This window comes from Pseudopipra pipra, chromosome 4, assembly GCF_036250125.1.
Source record: "Pseudopipra pipra isolate bDixPip1 chromosome 4, bDixPip1.hap1, whole genome shotgun sequence".
NCBI classification, from domain to species: Eukaryota; Metazoa; Chordata; class Aves; order Passeriformes; family Pipridae; genus Pseudopipra; species Pseudopipra pipra.
Window position 1 is genome coordinate 64,293,230 of NC_087552.1, and position 18,154 is coordinate 64,311,383.

Sequence of the window (18,154 nt, forward strand, 5' to 3'; positions counted from 1 at the left end):
GAGTGCGAGGGGCAGCGCGGGCGGGGTGTGGGGTCCCTGCCCTTGCCGTTGCTTTGGTTCCCCAACTTGCGGTGCGCAGCCCGCGCTTCGCCGGGCTCGGTGCGACAGGGGCGCGGTGCTCCTGCCGCCCGCTGCCCGGCCCCGGGCGCGGGGATCCCGCGGGCAGCGCTCGGGGGGCTGCGGCCGGTGAGGTGCCGCCGGGAGGCGAAGCGCCGCCGTGGTCGGGCCGGCCCCGCGCATCCCCCGCCACTTCCCCAGAAGTTTGGAAAGTTTGCGAGCGCGCATCTCGCACAGGGGCCGGGTGCGCGATGTGCGCCGCACTGCGAGGAGGAGGACGAGGACGAGGACGAGGAGGACGAGGAGGGCATCTTGGCCCCAGAGAGGCGAAGCGGTGTCCGTGTGCGGTCGGAGTGCCCCCGGGGCTGTGGCAGGGTCTCCGGGTAAAGGAGGGGCAGGGGCGAACTGCGGCGCGGGGATTATCTCCTCCAGCCCCGCATGAAGTCCCAGATTAAATTGTCGAGGCTTAATCGATTCACCGCGATTCAGTCATCCCCGTGTAATCTCCCCCGCGCCGCGCTCTGTCTTCGCAAGCGCCGGGGAAAGAAAAACCCGAAACAAACCGAAAATGAAATAAAACGCAGCTCCGGGCTTGAGGTGGATGTGAGCGGCAGGGGCGGGTGAGCGGTGCGGCCCCGCCGAGCGCCGCGGGGGCGGAGGGGCGTCCCGCAAAGCTCCAGAATAGCAGCAGCTCTCCGAGGGGGCTTTTACAGCCACATCGGTGGATAAAAATCATGCGCTGGAACCAGTGAAATTGCATTAGAGCGTCAGTGTTCACAACTTTTCGCAGTTAAAAGTGTGTCTTGCCTTTATTACTTGTCTAATTTAGACGGCAGCTCTCACGGTGAGCGCCCCTAGTAATTTTTTAACTCATTTTCAATTTCAGCTAGTCTTCATTTCTTTATGTATTGATCCATTAATGGGTGTGTATTCGCACGGGTAGTTTTAGGGATTTGCTGCTTCTGATTTATCCTCCACTGAAACACTATATCATAACAGTGGTCGTCATGGGTAAATATTGCACAGCACCTTGCACTGTCTGTAACTTCTCAGTCAGGAAAATATGGTTATGAAGGCTCAAGATCAACTTTGTCCTGAAGGATTTTAGTGTTTCTGGAAAGCTCCTGAGTGTTTTCACTACAGTTCAGCTAAGCTCCGACTCTGCCTGAACTTTGTGAATTTAGCATAAAGTTTACTTAAACTTGGCTCAGTTCAGAGTGCGTGTATTGTACTTCTCATAAGTATGTGAATTATCATCCTTTCTCTAGGACCTCAAGTCCTGTTTTTTGCCTGTTTTGCTAGCGAGTCAGCCAGGATGTGGAGCTGCTAGGGCTCCACTGATGAGGATGCAGTGATTCCCTGGAGCATGCTGAGCGCTTATGTTAACGCTCTTGTATAATCAGGTGTCAGAGTTGAAGTCAGCATCATAAAGCTTGACACTTTCAAAGGCAGTTTTTGATTTACTCGGGAAGGAAGTGCAAGATGATGGTCATTTTCTGTGAAAAGAGAGAGTTGCAAATCAGCAGCATCAGCTATTCTAGTGCTGCCCTTCCTCCATTTCTCTGCTATTAGACTGCTTTTTTTTGCGGACAGTGCTTGCAGACTGTTAGAACTACTTCTTTGAAGAATTCAGTATTAAAAAGTTGGCATAAGTTCATTTTTTGACATAAAAGGCAAGTAACAGCTTTCATGCAAAGCGCTCTGCACTCTAAAATGAATATAGTAGAACCTTGCTAATCCACAGTTATGACTAGCAGTCTCTCCTCGCCTCTGCAAAGATTTAATAACAGATGCTGCAGCGAGGGCTTGTATTGCTAAAATGTTATTATTTTTTCACAGTATGCTACAGCTCACTTACTAGAATACTACCACGTAGTCTCTTCAAAAGCAAAGATAAATGGCAACTGTCAGAACAAATGAAAGTGGTTACAGTCTTTGCTGCAATGTAGTTCGTTTTTTGTTTGCTTAGTTGCTCTCTACTAATTCAGTATTGCAGGATAATGCACTAATCATGAATGCCTGCAGACTTTTTCTACAGTATTTATACACTTAATAAAAAATACTTTTGCAGAGTTACTTAGAAATTATGTTGCTTACTCTGCCTGCCATCAAGTGATTACTGTCAAGCGGGACTGTATTTGAACAAGTGACCTGGTAATGAAAGACTTTTTGCTGTCTTAACCCAAATGAAAGCAGCCAGTCTTTGCACTGGGTGTTTTACAGTATGACTGTCAGCTTTTTTTTCACCTTCTTTTCTTGTAAGCCCAAAGGAAGCAGGATGGGCATGCTTGTTTGTGAGCTAAAACAATTGAAAATCAGCACCTGATCCCAAACGTATTTAAGGTAGTCTCGAATTTCTGTTTGTTTAAGTAGATATGTATGTTTTTATTTGTATTACCCTGGGTTAAGTGTTTGGAGGTAGGAATGCTAAGATCCAGTGCTTCTCAAACCTGGCACCTTATCCTGTGTTCTTAAATCTATGGTAAGTCTCTCCTTGCCTTGGAAGCACAGGTGTGAGCCATGGAGCGCTGTTCTGTCCCAGGCGCATTGCAGTCAAGGGGAGGGCTGTCATTTCTAACAGTGGGGCTTTGGATCAGGTCCTGTGAACCTCAGGAGGCACTCAGCAATCTTAAAGTGTCACCACGCACGTTTGGCACCTCATTGGAGGTACTCAGCACTTTGTAAACCAAGGAGCTAAACTAGTTCCTTTACCCTTTACAGCTGTGTGGCTGAAAATTTGACAGTGATGAGCTCCAGATGACCATATATCCTCTTAAACACCTCACCTAGTAAAATAAATGAAGAAGAAATATGCAGTAGGATTATTCCTTTGAGCTCTGTGATGAAGAAACAAATAACCATAAAAGCAGAGGGGGCAGCTGCTTCTCCAAGGCATGTTCACCTGCATGAATAGTTCATTGAAAGTGCTACCATGGAGTACTTGTGTATGGATCAAGGGCAAATAAATAAATTTGGAAAGGATTGAGCTTAGGTTGATGTGCATATGGAGCTTTGAAAAAATAATTTACGTCGTGTAAATCCTCCTGTGCTGCAATAATAGAAGCATGAGATTTTTGGTTGCATGAGATGTCTTGAAAGAAACTAGGGAGGCTATAAATTAAATTGATCCTGTCTCCTTCCCTTTCTTTTCTGTGCTGTAGAAGTCTGATGTGTACTTTCTTATCCTCGTGTAATGCTGTTAGTTTTGTGAATTAGAGAAATGGTGGCTTTGGTAGCACAGCAGAGGATATGGTTACACTGATTGTAAAGTGAGCTTGAATCACTGGGAAGATCATGGTACACTTCCTTGCCTTGCCAAGAGAGAGCTGAAGGGGGAGGTATGCAAAATGCTTCCTGTTTTGTGTCCTCATTATTTTATTTTGTACTCTCATAATTATTTATAGATTCCATGAACGAGGAGTCTGTCCCTGACCTTTCTTGGCAGTGGGGTATATAGTCAAAGCCATCACTAGTGAGGCAAGTCTTACAAAGCCAGTACTTGTAACAGCAAGAGTGTATTTGGTTAGTGAATTCTAGCAATTAGTATTTCTGCTTTCTGTCCCCTCTGCCCACAGAAATCTGTTATGCACTCTTACTTTCTAACAAAGGCTCAGGCAAAAGGAACTAATTTCCTTTCCAGTCTTAAAATATCATAAACTGAAGACATGACAGGTGGGTGGTGCAGCACACCATTTACTGTGGGAAGGGCCAATAATTGACATCTGTGTAACTGATAAATAACATGGAGGTGTGCTTCGGAATATATACAGGTAATGTGCTAAAATAATAGCTCTTTCTGTGTTAAACTGAATATGTATGTTCTCAGATTTACTAAAAATATGCAACCCTTTCTGATTTGGGGAAAAATAATCAATTCATGACAGCTTTTAAAAACCCTGCTTTTCCTTAGAAGAGGCCTTATAGTCATCCCAGGAGCTTTTTTGTGCTAGGCAAACAACTTTCTTTGCAAAACTATGTTCTTTTTGAGCCTCCTGGAGAATTCCCATTCTGCATTAATACCTGCTGATTTAAAAAAAAAAAATAAAATCAAAGCCAAAGGAGAAATATGGGGAGAATGAGACTCATATTCAAAACTGATTTTGATTCATGGGCTGCTCTTCATGCAGTGTGCAGACTGCTAAAGTGTTGTGAACAGAACTTGGACCACTTTCTTCCAAGTCTGCACTCTCATGGTCACAGTATTTCCTTTTTTTGCTTGTAGTCAAAATATTAAGTAAGTCCGTGCAGGTGCTTATTTGTCATAAGTTGATGTCATGATCCATCATAAACATGTAGGTCTTAGTTATGGAAAATAAACATAAATATACACACATTTTTTTCCCAGACTTAAATATTTAGCAGCATCTTACCAGAAAGGAAGGTTTATTGCACATCTACAGAAGTTGCTACACACAAAATCTTTAACTGATCCAGACTTTCTGTATTTGATATACAGATACTTTGTTTAATTTAAAAACTATAACTCTTTGGGATACAGTTTCAGCATTTGTAGAGCCCAGTGATCACTAAATGTATTCTTCTGGTAGATGTTTTATTTAATTGGTTTTGTGTTTTGTTCAGTTTGCAATAAATTGTGCTGAGGGAATCTATAATAAGCATTGACTGCAATATTACTCTAGCAGTACCTGTAATAGTAAATGTAATTATCTATCAAAACTGGGCAAAAGTCCATTTGTGGTAAGGTTTTGGTGCTGTTTCTGCAGAGTAACCAGACTACATTTTATGAAACTAAAGGGAGCATGAGGTCAAAAATCCTGACGGCTCAGACCTTTGATAAATGGCACATATATTGCAAAGTGAAAGGCAGATTTCCCATAGGGAGGGTTTTTCTTAAAATTCTTTGAGATGATAGTGTGATTATAAAAACAAAACAGAAACTAAACCCAATAATCATATTTGAATGGAACAGCAGAGTCCCACCTGGAAAGCAGAATGATATTAATCTGACTGAAGTAACTCAGGAGTTGAATGTTTCCTTTTTCTTTTTTTTTCATGATACAAAGTTTATGGCTTACTTCATTTATTTGCTTCTACTAGCCTCTGTTTTCCCTCTCTACCAGCCCTACAGCTTGCTAGTCACGTCACTGCCTGCTGAGCTCTCTCCACATTTCAGTAATTCCAGCGGCTAAAGGAAAGAGAGAGCACCTCCTCTCAACCCCCGAGTAGACACTTAAAATTGATACATAGTTTAATTAGTAAATGTGTGTTTCAAACATGCTTCAAAGTCCTCCTCCACGCACAGCCCTCCACACCTGCAGCCATACCTGGTTTTACCTGGTTTGCTCGTTTAACTGGTGTTACCTGGTTTGCTTAGGAGCAGGCTACTGGAAGTACTGCTGTGCTGACATTGGGATAAGCTCAGTTTAAATCTAGGAGGGAAATAAAGCAATGAACACTAAAGAGAGATGCCAGACTGAAATTCTCTCTGATACTGCCAATGTATTTATTGCATGTGAATGATAAACCAAATCTGGCTTAATAACAATCATTACAGGTGTGTGTTTAGGCTGTGGATAGCAGCTCACATATCACAGTGGGAACATAATGCGTACTTCCCAAGCTTGATGGTCTTAGGAATCTATTGGCACAGGTCTTCAGAGAAAGAAATGAGGACTTCCCTTTTGATTTTATTAAAATTCAATAGACTAGTAGATTTTTTTTGAAAGAACGGAAGGGGAAAATTATGAGCTTTTCAGAAAAACAGTAACTGTTCTGCTAAAAGGTGTGTACAACTTTATGAATTTAAAACATACAGATACAGAAGCTTTTGTGCCAAGCCCTTTGCACGTCCAATTAAAATATTTTATGGTCCTGCCGGTTAAGACCAAAGGTTGTTCTCATAAAGGGGAGAGAATCTGCACTACAATGCAAGTGGGGTCCTTCTAGTTCCTGAAAACACAATTTCATTTAAGCAAAAGATGAAAGTATAGGTTGAAAGTAGTCTCCAGTATATGACTGCTCACTGTAGCTCAGGATGAAACTTGATGACCTGCAACATTCCTTCAACATTTTTATTCTCAGAGACTCACATTCTTTACCAAACATTCCCAACCCCAACCCCAGGCCCCAGTAATAATAATTTAAAACTCTAACAAATCACCAATGACAAAACCACTTGGAAAGGAATAATGGATGGGATCCTTTGCTGTGCCTTACTTCATTATAGGATATAAGGAAGGAATACTCCACTGCAAAGATGGTGAGACACTGGCACAGGTTGTCCAGAGAAGTTGTGGATGCCCCACGCCTGGAAGTGTTCAAGGCCAGGCTGGATGGGGCTCTGAGCAACCTGGTCTAGTGGGAGATGTTTCTGCCCAGGGTGAGAGGTTGGAACTAGGTGGTCTTTAAGGTCCCTTCCAACCCAAACCATTCTGTCACTCTATGATTCAGCCATTAAGCCTAAGCTTGGACTTCTGCAGTAGGAGGGAGATGGATTGATCACTGACAATCTTAACAGCCATGTTTAAGAAAGCTTGGATGAGTTGACTTCTGAAAGCATGTCATCTGTCTCAGCCTATTGGAGAGGGGCCTAGCTGACTAACTGTGATGAAACACAGGACTTTTTGGACATAGATCCAAATAGGTGGAGGTTGTTGGTGCTGTAGCTATTTTGTCCTTCCTTACTGTGACATTGCTGTCGGAGTTTCAGTTATGGGTTAAGACTCTGTTGTGGTGGCTGTTGCACAACCCCAGTGCAAAAATGCAGGTGCAGCTCTAAAGATTTTATAATGACAGTTTTACTTGCATACACCCCTGAGAAACAGAATTGTATGCTTAAAGGATGTACTCTGACAGAGGTTGCATAAAGTTCTACATTTCAGTCCATGGGCTGCTCCAACAGCTGTTTAAGTATTTTTTTTTCTAATGATTGGCATATTCATACATAAGGAGTCATGGGGCCAGAGCTAGAAATTTCCCCTCTGAGTTGAGAGTTAATCAGGTGCTTAGAAACATGCCCACTCTCTGTGTATATATGTCGGTATGTTTATGTTTTTCTGTCTTTTGTCCGAAGTCAGTCGATCTGCAATTGCATCAAGAAAAAGTGAAGCAGTTTCAGCAGTAAGGGTTGTGAGTCTCTGCTCTGGCAGGAAATGTGTTTTTCAACTCTTGATGCAGAAGTAGGAATTAGAGCCTTCTGCTGGGTGAGCACTGTAGCCCCATTGCTGTTGTGGAAGGGTGAGGAGGGCAGTGTCACCTGTGAGGAGCTGTGTTTCACAGGGAGTTGCCCCCGTGCACTGTGAAATGCTCGGTGCTGTAGCTGTGTGCTGCACATCTGCTGGACTCGCTGACTTTGGTGGAAGTGCCGTGCCCTTGGATCCTCTGAGTTTTGTCAGCCCTGGGTGAGGCTGTTGTAGAAGAGGAGGGATGTTGAGGCACTGCTCTCTTGTGGGATGAGAGCATGGATGCCGCCCTTGGCAGAGATGGGGATGGCCTGTGCAGCCCCATCACCACGTCTGCGGGCTCTGAGGCAGAGTGTGGTGTTCAGGGGGATACCCTGGGGAAATTTGAGGCTTGGCCAGAGGCAGAGCATAGGGTTCCAAAGGAACAGCTGTTGGATTAAATTGAAGCTGAACAGGAGTGAAGAACTTTGCCAGTTACCTCACCAGTATCCTCTGAAATACCACTTGCCTAACACAGGTGATTTTGCAGTTTCCTACCTGCAAGGTGAAAATAACAGTGCTTTCCTATCTCTTAGGGTGGCTGTTGCTCTAAATAACCTGAGCACTTCAATATTAAAGTAGTGGTTAGCACCATGGTTATAACACCTGAAAGAGGCAGGACCATAGAAAATCACATCTATGGTTCCTTTGTTCCTTTGACTATTTCACACTACAGCCTAGGAATTAGAGAAGAAAAGGCTCTCACAGGTCATGCAAACTTCTCTGCTTGTTCTGATGTTTGTTTTAATCAGGGCTCCTTTTAATGTGTAGTCCAGTTTAATTTAAATGCCTAGTCTCTAGCACTTCAAAATCATTGAATAGACTTAAGATTATGTGACTAAAACCAGTATCAGTGAAACTTAACCTGTATTTAATATGATATTTTGTGCTTTTGTTTAGTGGTATAAGGAAATAACTGTGCTTCTTTCTCAGTGTTTGTTCATTTTGTACCTTTGTAGATCTTGTAGACTAGTAATTATTTCTCCGAATAACATTTATTTTGACCTTATAAATTTTCCCTTATAGCTCACTTTTGCTAGCTCTTTAATTTCACCAGCTGGATAAGACACTACCTACATAGTACCTGTCCACTGGATATCTGACTGGCACATTTTTAGAAATGTACTTAGACACGGAGATTATTGTTCATTTCTGGCATCCTTCTAATCTAATCTCCCTCCAACGTCCTCGTGATTATCTGTGTTTTCTAAAAAGAAGACCCACAGAACAGTAAATAGTTTTTCTTTTTTTAAAGATAAGTCATAACAACATCACAATAATTTGGTCATTAGCAAAAAAGCTAATTTTTGTGGTTTCTGTGCAGTAACATCATTAAAAGTTTGTTCTAGTAGATGAAGTAGATGTATTTAATGTTTTCTTTTCCCCATTTGCTTTATGTACTGTGTTTCTTTCCTGGTTTTCATAAGATCACTGGGGACACAGTAAAGCTGCATGAAGTGTCACAGAAGCGTATTTGCAGCACCAATCCCTGTGACGTGTCCTTACTCCTGTGGAGCAGTGGGCACGTGTTCACTGGCCAGTGGGTTCAGTTTTAGCAGATGGCAAGCTACACTCTGTGAAAATACAGTTTTTGTCACTGTTACTGTATCTTCTCTGGTGCCCAGACTGAAAGTGCCACAGGGAAAGAGCAGTCTTCCCCCTTCATGTCCATGAGCAAGATATGTGCTGGGGTTCTGCTCTGAGTTGGTGGCATTTAGGTCCTCTGTAATACCAGTAAAAATGATGAGGGCTGAGAATTGAACTGTTCCATCTGTTATTTTTAGCAGGGTGTAGCTTGGCCTCCCTAAGTGAGCTACACTAGAGAAACGTTGCTTTTCTCAGGTATTGAAAAACAGCCTGTTTATGGATATGCATTCCCATGCTTCCCTCCACCAGCAATTGTCACTGCAAGACAGGTGCCCAAGGGAATGGAGCTGGAGGGTGAGAGGAATATGTTGGAATCACTCTTTGAGCTTTAGGCACTGTTTCACAGTGTTTCACATTGGTAAATATGACTGATTCTGAAGAAATAAGTTATTTCTTCATTGAAAACACAATTGTATCGGGGATAGTAGGTTGCCATAAAATCCTCAAGGGTTTAAGTACAATAAGATATTTTTCCTGTGTTAGCTGGCAGAAGGATACCATGAGTCTAAGGCATCTAAATCTGCAGCAGTACTTGTTAAACCTTACCATTTATGGAAAGCAGAACACTTCTCTAAGTTCTTGTTCTGTGCTCTGAGGTATTGTTTTGGGTGTTCAGCCCAAGTAGGCATCAGTGTTAACACAGGTAGAGATAAGAGTATAACCCTGAGGGAACTCGTGAACCACTTTTGTATGGGCAGCTCTATTTTGTGCGTGGTTTTTGAGGGACTCCATGGATAAAGCATAAAAACAGAAATAAAACAAAAGCAGCATGTGCCATGAACGGGTGGATTACTTTCTGGGTGCATAAGATCTTTACCTGTCGATTACCACCACATGTCAATGGGGACCCAAATGGATGTAGTGCACATATACAGTGCTCCAACAATCAGCCTGTTACAGAGTTCATGAGGTGAATTCCAGGGAGATGTGTAGCAGCAAATGTAGATGATGGACACCTGTAAACACATGGAATTGGATGGCACAGAAACAGTAATGGTTTTTTGCTCACCTCACCTCAACCTGCACTGAGGTGGGAAAGGAAGTCAAAATCAGATTATTAGGATCTGCTATGCATTTGTGTGTTTGTGTGTTTGTACTTACAGGCTCTAATCTTGATGATTCTTAACTAAAGAAAACCCATTATGGCAGGTTGGTATTAATAAACTTCTAAGTACCCAGCTGGTTTTGAGAGTGATCCCTCTGTGCTCTTCCTGAGCACTTTGTGGGCCCTGTTGAGACTGGTAAGGGTTCACATCAGATTTGGCTGTTACACACTGCTCTGTAAATGCACTATGTGAACATCATTCCTCCTGACCTCTCTCATTTTAGTCTTGTAACCCACACAAGTTTAATTGCTATGCATGGGACTTTGGAGTCTGCAGTATTGTAGTATTTCATGTGCTTAGAGCATAGAAAAAGCTCTCTTCTCCCAGGCTCAAATGCCCCCCCCCACGCACTAGGACTTCATCAGAGTTGCAGCTTTTGATTTAGAGGGTCATTTCTTATTTTGCTAATATGTTTGGCTTTTAATCAGTGGTTTCCTGTGTTTCCCTGCCTGTTACCCAACTGCATAATGGCAAGCATGTCAAAAGGTCTCAGCTGCCTTGAGAGCAGTCTCGAAACATGTTCTTTGCCCTGAGTGAGAAGTACAAGCTGAGCAGAAACTATGCAAAACATCTACGTTGGGAGTAGGGTGGCTTCAGAGTGAGAGCTGTGTCCAGAGCACCAGTGACAGACTACAGAGGACTGACAGTGAACTCCCTGGTTGCCCTTGGCTGTGCTGCTGTTTGGGGTAGAGAATTGGGAAGCTCTTACTATTGGTGGTTCTGAGCCTTTTTTTACCCCTGGATGAGGGAGGCCAATACCGGCAGAGTCAGCTGAGATCTGATCCTGTTCTTTTTGAAGTTTCCCAGCCTGATAGGAGAAACAAATATGAAAGGGCCCAGTTTCTTTTTTCCTCTCTTGTATGTGACATCCACCGAGGTGCTGCTGAGCACATGCAGGAGGGAGGAGGATGTGTAGATGGAGCAAAAGCGTCCATACTTTTGGAGCAAGCAGCCCACTATAAACGCTCTAAATTTCTCTTGGGTCACAGATATTATTATTAAACACTGTCTAAAACTGCTGTAAAGAAGAGAAGCAAGAAGGTCTGTTGTACTTCAACCAAACAGCACTTCTATAACTCTGTGAAACCCACTTCATGATTCAGGGATTAGGTTGGCTCCTACCAGCTTCTGTGAAGGAAGATGCAGAAGGAACAGCCTATGTTCCCTGCACATAGGCTGAATCAGGCACCTCTGCTTAAAAATTGTAAGATGTAGCTCAGCGAACACATTTTCAGTTCATAATGAAATACATATGTTCATCTTCATGCAGCATCTCTCAAGGGCTACTGTGCAGAGCACTGGAGGCCACTAGCAAGATCTTCTTTTCCTTCCTTCCTTCCTCCTCTTCCAACTGCTTTAAACCAGATGTTTTTTTATAAAGTGGGCTACATTTAGAAGGCTTTGAACCTTGGTATTCTTTTTAATAATCTCATTGCTCCTGAAGAACCCTGAGAGAGTTTTTAGAATTTATTGTATAAGCACCTTGTGCCCTGTGTTCCATTTCTTGATTTAAAAATCCTTGGGGGAGAAGAGGGAGGTGACTGATATCAGGCTACCATATATAACCCGTGTGAGAACTGGGTTGTTAGCCGGTACGTTATCAATACAAACATTTTTTTTGTAAGTTTGCTAACTGCAGAAAAGCCACTTCCTAAACTGGCATGAACTGCTAAAACTTAAGAACTGAATAAAAGGCAAGTTTCTTCATCAGCGGGTGGACTTGGTTCAGCTTGATCAGTCTGTAAGCACGCAGGAATGTTCAGGCTGCTTTTGTGTGTGCTCCTGAGGCAAGAGATGCTTTATGAACACTGGAGCTGCATGAAAAGAAGAGCCTCCACTTCCTGTTTGAATCAATGTTCATATTATTGTGAGGGATTACATCTTGGCTCTAATGTTTGTGCCTGTGAAGAGACTCTTCCTGAAGATGGGAATGTAAGGCTACAGAAGGATATAATCTTTATCTTGTTTGCTGAAACTGCCAGCAAGTCTGGTTGTTGCATTACTGTACTTTGTGAAGTATATTGAGGCTCCCTGAGGGAGCAGGACTCAGTCCAGCGTGATGTTTCACAGGGGTCGGTAGCTCAGAAGTCAAGCCCATTGAGATGAGAGCACTGAAATTCACATTTAGGCATAGACTGTGTGCCAGGAAATTATATAGAGTTCATAGTCTTTGATCCACAGCCTCTTGTATGTGCATGGTTTGCAGAAAATATGCAAGCTTTTTATTTTTTGTAGCTACTAAATAGACTTGTATTTATTAAGTGAACCTGATTGTCACAGTCACTATCACTCAGTGAGAAACTCTGCTTTCCTTTAGGCAACTTCTGCAGCTATCCTTTGTTTCTGTTACTCTTCTGTCTGCTTTTTTGTATGTCTCATTCCTCCTCCCTTTCTTTTCTCTATGTGCCTCCTTTGTTATTCTGCCTTCATTTCCGTCTCTGTATTAAATCACCTTTCTAACCCCTGAGGGCTTAAATAGCATCATCTTCCCTATTCCATCTGGAAAAAAAGATCTTCAAAGACATGATTAGTAATGACACTCACATGTCATCAGTTTGGGAATTGCCATTCCAGTGAAAATAGATGTTCACACTTGGTCAAATGTTGTCTGCAGGCTGGGACACAATGCATGGCATTACTTAAGGAAACCTTGTGTTTGTGGCAGTATCTGTAGCTCTAGAGGATGGCAATAGCAGGTGTTTAAAAAAACAACTGTCCCCAAAATATCATCATCTCAATTGAACCTGGTCCAGGAGAAGTGTTTTTTATCTCATGCCCCAAATCGAAAGCTGTGGAGTGATCTCTTAAACTTACCTGGGGTTATTTGGATTGGGGACATAAAGTGAAATACAATTCTTCTGTGTCAAACTTCCATGTGAGTTTAAATAATCATAATTAGAAATGAAAGACTCAAAATTCCACTTCCAGTTCTGTGATCTGCACATGCCATCTAATAGGAATTTGTATACTACCTATCACTGGGATGACTTTGCTGCTCATCTAGGTTTAATTGAAAAATAATCATCATCTATTCAGTTAGATTTAATGTGTAAATGAGGTTTTGTGAGCAAAACACAACTTCTGAAATGTCTATTACTGTGGATTTTACTGTCTGGATTATGTTCAGATATTAGTGCATGTCACTGATATTTGGGTGATGTCATTCTGAGATATGACTTTGCCAAGTGTGCCTCATTATTACTTTTTGCAACTGGTAGACAATGAATTCTTTTTCCTTTAGATGAAATTAAATATTTACAAGCTGTTACTTATTGCAGGGATTTAAATGAATGAAGCTCCTTTTGAAAACAAATGCAAGCTGAGGAAGGCAGAGACAGCAAATGAGTTTGAAGCTGTCGTAGGAGGGAAACTTTGTGGTTCACATATCTGGGCTCTGTGGCTTTAGCTGAGCCCTGAAAACATGGGAGTCAAAAGCAGAAAAGTGTAAGGTCTTGGTTTCTGGCACAGCTTATTTCTCTGATGCAAGTGCACTTGCTGTGTAGTCACTACAGTTCATGGACTGAAAGAAGCTGAACAGATTTAGAGTGCTTTTATCTAACATGAAATTGATACTGTCTTATGGGAATGACTTCTGAGAGGAACATAAGGATGTCTGTGCTAGGCTAGACCTGTGGATATCTAGGGAAGAGCATCAGACTCGGATAAATATTTTGTGATCCTTCACCACACAGCTTTTCTGGCCAAAAGCAATTTGTGGCTCAGGGGTAACTGTAAAAGCTTTTCAGGTGCAAGAAACACACCTTGTTTATAAATATGAAAATAAGAGGAAGGATGAGCTTATGTACTTCCAGTACTGGATTTCTATTGATTACATCATCCTTTCCACAAAGCTAAATGAGTTCAAATTTTGGGGTATGTTCTCTGCATGATTTAAATTTTGTGGATCTGTATCTACATTTTGGAATTTCAAAACCATTTCTTACTATATTGATTTAAATAGTATTTAAGTTCAGACAAATTATATAAAGTAACAAGTAGATCTCTCAGTGCATAATTTAATTAGATTTTTTTTTTCTGCTGTAGGTTTCTTATCAATTTGGGAAGTTTAAAGGGTGCTATTTCTCTTGAGTGAATATTGTTTCTGGAAAGAAAGATGCACGGCAAAAGTGGTTTAGATGTCTTTTTGTTTACATGGAATTTATTAAAGCGTCTTTTTAGAAGTGTGGATGATGGTATTGTCATATGGAAAAAGCACAAAGTATCCGGAATGTTTTCCTTGGTTATTTAAAATTGAATAAATGTTCATTAACTGGACAATCTTGTCTGAGCAAGGATTAATTTTAAATTCAAGCCATTATTCTTTTGGTGCATAACCAATACAGTATATGTTCTTATCAACAAGTGAGTCTCATTTTTAATTTATGAAAGTTTACCTGGGAGTATTCAAGTGTCTTACCCTTTCCGTGTATGAAAAATATGCCTTTGATGTCTTGGCATTTGACTTTAAAACAGCTGATCTTCTGGTGTGCTGTATAATGAAGTTGTTTTGATACATACAAGAAATTCTGCTTGTTTGTTCTAAGTTTGCATGGCATAGTTAAGCTAGGTTTTTTGTTCAGTAAAAATTGGTGATTCTTTTGAAATGAAAATCAATCTCTTTCTCTTAAGGTGCTTAAAAGCTTATTAAACAGGCATGATCAAGTTTTTTAGATTTTAAGAAGCACTGAAGATGAATTTTGAAAGTCTAGCTCATTCTTATTTACAAATAGTTCATGATCTTTAAATAAAGATTTCTAAATGCTCTCTTTCCATTTTTAATATTGTGTTGAAGGACATCAGTAAAAGCATTCAATTATAGTGGTCTGTCTATGGACTCCAGAGGAACCCAAGCCGTGATTGTATTTCTCAGCTAGGGTAAAGCAGCACCATTTCATTGACTTAAATTTCACACATTATGGAAGGATTCTTGGCTTTGACTGGTCTCATAGTTAGTGGAATGTTAACAGTAATGGAAAAGAAGAGGTGCAGGAGCCTACAAAATGGTGAAAAGTAAACAGAAACAGGTAATATCACAAGAATTATATTTTAATTGTTGAATTCCACACTGCTGTTTCTTACTGTTCTTCCTGTTCATTTTTTTCTAAACAATTCTGAGTTTATCTAGAAAAAACAAGCTGTTTGCTTGAGCAGAGTTGGTTTTTTGCCTTTGTCTTCTTACTGTCTCTTAGTCCTCTACCTTCCTTCCTATGGATAGGTTAATTTAATCTTTCTAGCTGCTGTATTGGTTTGTTCAGCTTCACTGGGGTCAGCATCTTACATATGGAAGGCACATCAGCTGAAGGAAACTAATATCCCAATCAACTTTCCACCACTGCAGATAGAGAGAAACCAGCTGGCATGAGTGAATTGATTTCTGCATCAATCTCCCTGCACAGGCAATCAATTCAACAGAGAGAAACAAGACCTGAGTCCTCATCACTCTCCTGTTGTAGAAGGCTCCCTGTAGTGGAGTCCCATCATCCTGAGTTCACTGCAGCACCCCGCTGTCACCGAGCTGTGGCACTTGGGCTTCTCCACATGGTGTTCCTGGGCCCAAAGCCTGTGAAAGGTGACAGCAGGATTCAGGGTGTATTGGATCAGATCCTTGGGCTAGGGCTGCGACCACACCAGTCTGTGTTAGTTACAAGATAGTAAACCCCCAAAAGTGTTAGGAGGGATCATTCATCTCATTGCTGACAGCACAAGGCGCATCCTGGCAATGGAAGCAGGACCAATTTTATTTGTAATTTTTTGTAGTTTCTGAGTTGCACTTTTTAGTAGGCATCACTGTTATGTCTATATGGGGATATAATAATATGGCATCATTATTTTATCTACACAGGGAAAAAACATGGTTCTCTTGCCTCAGTTTTTTGGTGAAGGAACAGTAGTGCAGCAAACCAAGTCTATTCTGTAATAAAAATTTTCAGTGCATTATACAGTGTAAGTTAGGTAATGACTTAAATAGTCAAGTTAAAGAGAAAATAATTAGAAGGCTAATTTGGATTCATCCTTCCCTATTACCACTTAAAGATTTTGACTGTAGAATTCTGTTGCTGCTTCATTTACCTTGACTGCTGCAAGGACCTCCCTCCTTGCATGTCAGACTGTTCTAGTTTGGATATGAGGAGGAGGGTTTGTGTCACTGGATCAGAGCATGTAACACTTGTGGCTTTTCTCGTACTATAGAATTAGGAGCAAATAAGCTGACATTGGCTTACACAAGGGAACAGACTTGCTCTGCTTTGTTCCCAAAGGTGTCATTTATTCTATTTACATTACATGGTCAAATATTTGTCTATGGTTTCAGTGAGGTTGTCATAGGGCAGTGTTTATGTCACAAATAGTGACATTTACTTGTTGATAGGATAGTATAATGTCAGCATGTCGTGGTGGAAATGTCATCAATTTGTGATGTGACAAATTTTCCCTAAGGACAGACTTTTTATGAGTTCTTAACAGATGTTGGAAAAATGAGTAATTTTAGATTGATTTTATTTGTGTCATATTTAGGAACAATCAGAAGTTTAGAAAGCAAAGCTTACAGCAATTTGTATCACTTTTCATTCTTGAAGGGTCTTTGCTAATGTCACAAACTTTAGTCATTATATGCATGATGCTTCCTTAGCAGGCAAATTTGTTGATGCATGGTGCTACACGGCAGCTCCAGAGATGACAGTTTTTCAGTAGTAAATGTGTTTAATTGCACCATTTTCCTTTTGTAGCAGACGGGATTTTCCTATTTTAGCCACAAAATAGTAGGAGAATTTGGACAGTTTCCAGTCTGTCAAAATTTCAGTGCAAAAGGAAGTTAATTTTGTTTGTATTTGTTCTGTCCTTCATCCAAACCTTGTTAGAGGCAACTGTGAAGCATAGTAAGCAGTGCTGCTTATACCTTATCTACAAGGCAAATTCAGCTGGGATGGCTGTGCTGTGTGAACAGACCTGTATGTGGTATTGCCGTGTATTGCTGGGCAGTTGCCATGTGTGCCTGAGACATGCTGTAAGATATTGATGGAGAGGATGTTCCGTAGTTTCCAGAAGACATTTTAAATAAAATTAAGACATGTAACTTGCACTGAAATCAGAACCTTTGAGAATGGTGATTCGGTTTCTTGAGTATGAAGGGGATATTCTGGCGAGAACTGAAGGCTGCTGCTTTTTCTGTGGAAATAGTAGATTTTCTGTTCTGTAGAAATAGACTAAATGGAAAATTCATTTGTCCAAGCACAGAATAATTGAATCATAGATTTGCTCTTCAGGTGAGGTGTTTCTGGATTTAGTGATGAAGGCCTAGTCATTCTCAGGGTGGTGGCAGCATGCAGGCTGAATCTGTCAAAGGTAGGTCAGAACAGCAACAGGTACCAGCACTAGTGGGCTGTGTCCTGGCCCCTTTGCCTGAAGAGCTCTGTGCTCTTTCTAAGCTGGACTTCAAATGAGTGATCTTGTATGAAGCTACATTCCACTAGGCATGGAAAAACTTCTGTTGAAATTTGTGCTTTCCAAGCCTTTATGTTCTCAACTTAGTTTTCACACAGGAATCCAGTTTTGTGCATGAGCTGTATGTGGAACTACATATGCAGGTGGTTTCAGGCACTTTGCCTATAAAGTTTGTCGATTTAAAGTTTGAGCTGCTGGTCTTTGAAAACACAGGTAAATATAAATAAAATATACTATGTTCTCTTGTAAAATTTTCAAAGAGAGGCCGAGATGGGCAGTCCCTGGACAACTCCTCTCTAGGAGCTGGGAAAGCCTGTCCACTCATGCCAGCTGTAACTGTGGTGCTACTGTCAGAGAACAGCGCTCCTACAAACTTTTCTTGCTGTACTTGGCCAATATTGAGCTAATGCTCTGTGATTATATCAGGCTGTAACTTTCTGCTAAGGAATAGAAATCGAATAAAGAAAAAACATACTGTTTGATGGAACAGAACAGCATTGAGCAAACCTTGAACAGCTTTCTAATCAAGATATTTAGACATTGGATACTTTTTTCAAACCATTCGGTCCAGAGCTAATCTACAAGTAGTTTTTCTCTTGAGTAAATTCCTAAAGTAGGAATTTTTTGCCAACAGCGTAAAGCTTCCATTTCCATATTTTCTGTCTCAGTTCAAAGGCAGACTTCAGGTGAGTTGTGATTTCTCTACAGAGGACTGTCAGCGGT

General features: G+C 41.2%; 1 protein-coding gene across 9 annotated transcripts in view; it reads left to right on the plus strand.

The window, feature by feature from the left end:
* Positions 1-18,154, plus strand: part of SORCS2 (sortilin related VPS10 domain containing receptor 2) — a 546,495-nt gene that overhangs the window by 584 nt on the left and 527,757 nt on the right. The gene's annotated exons all lie outside the window — the stretch shown is intronic.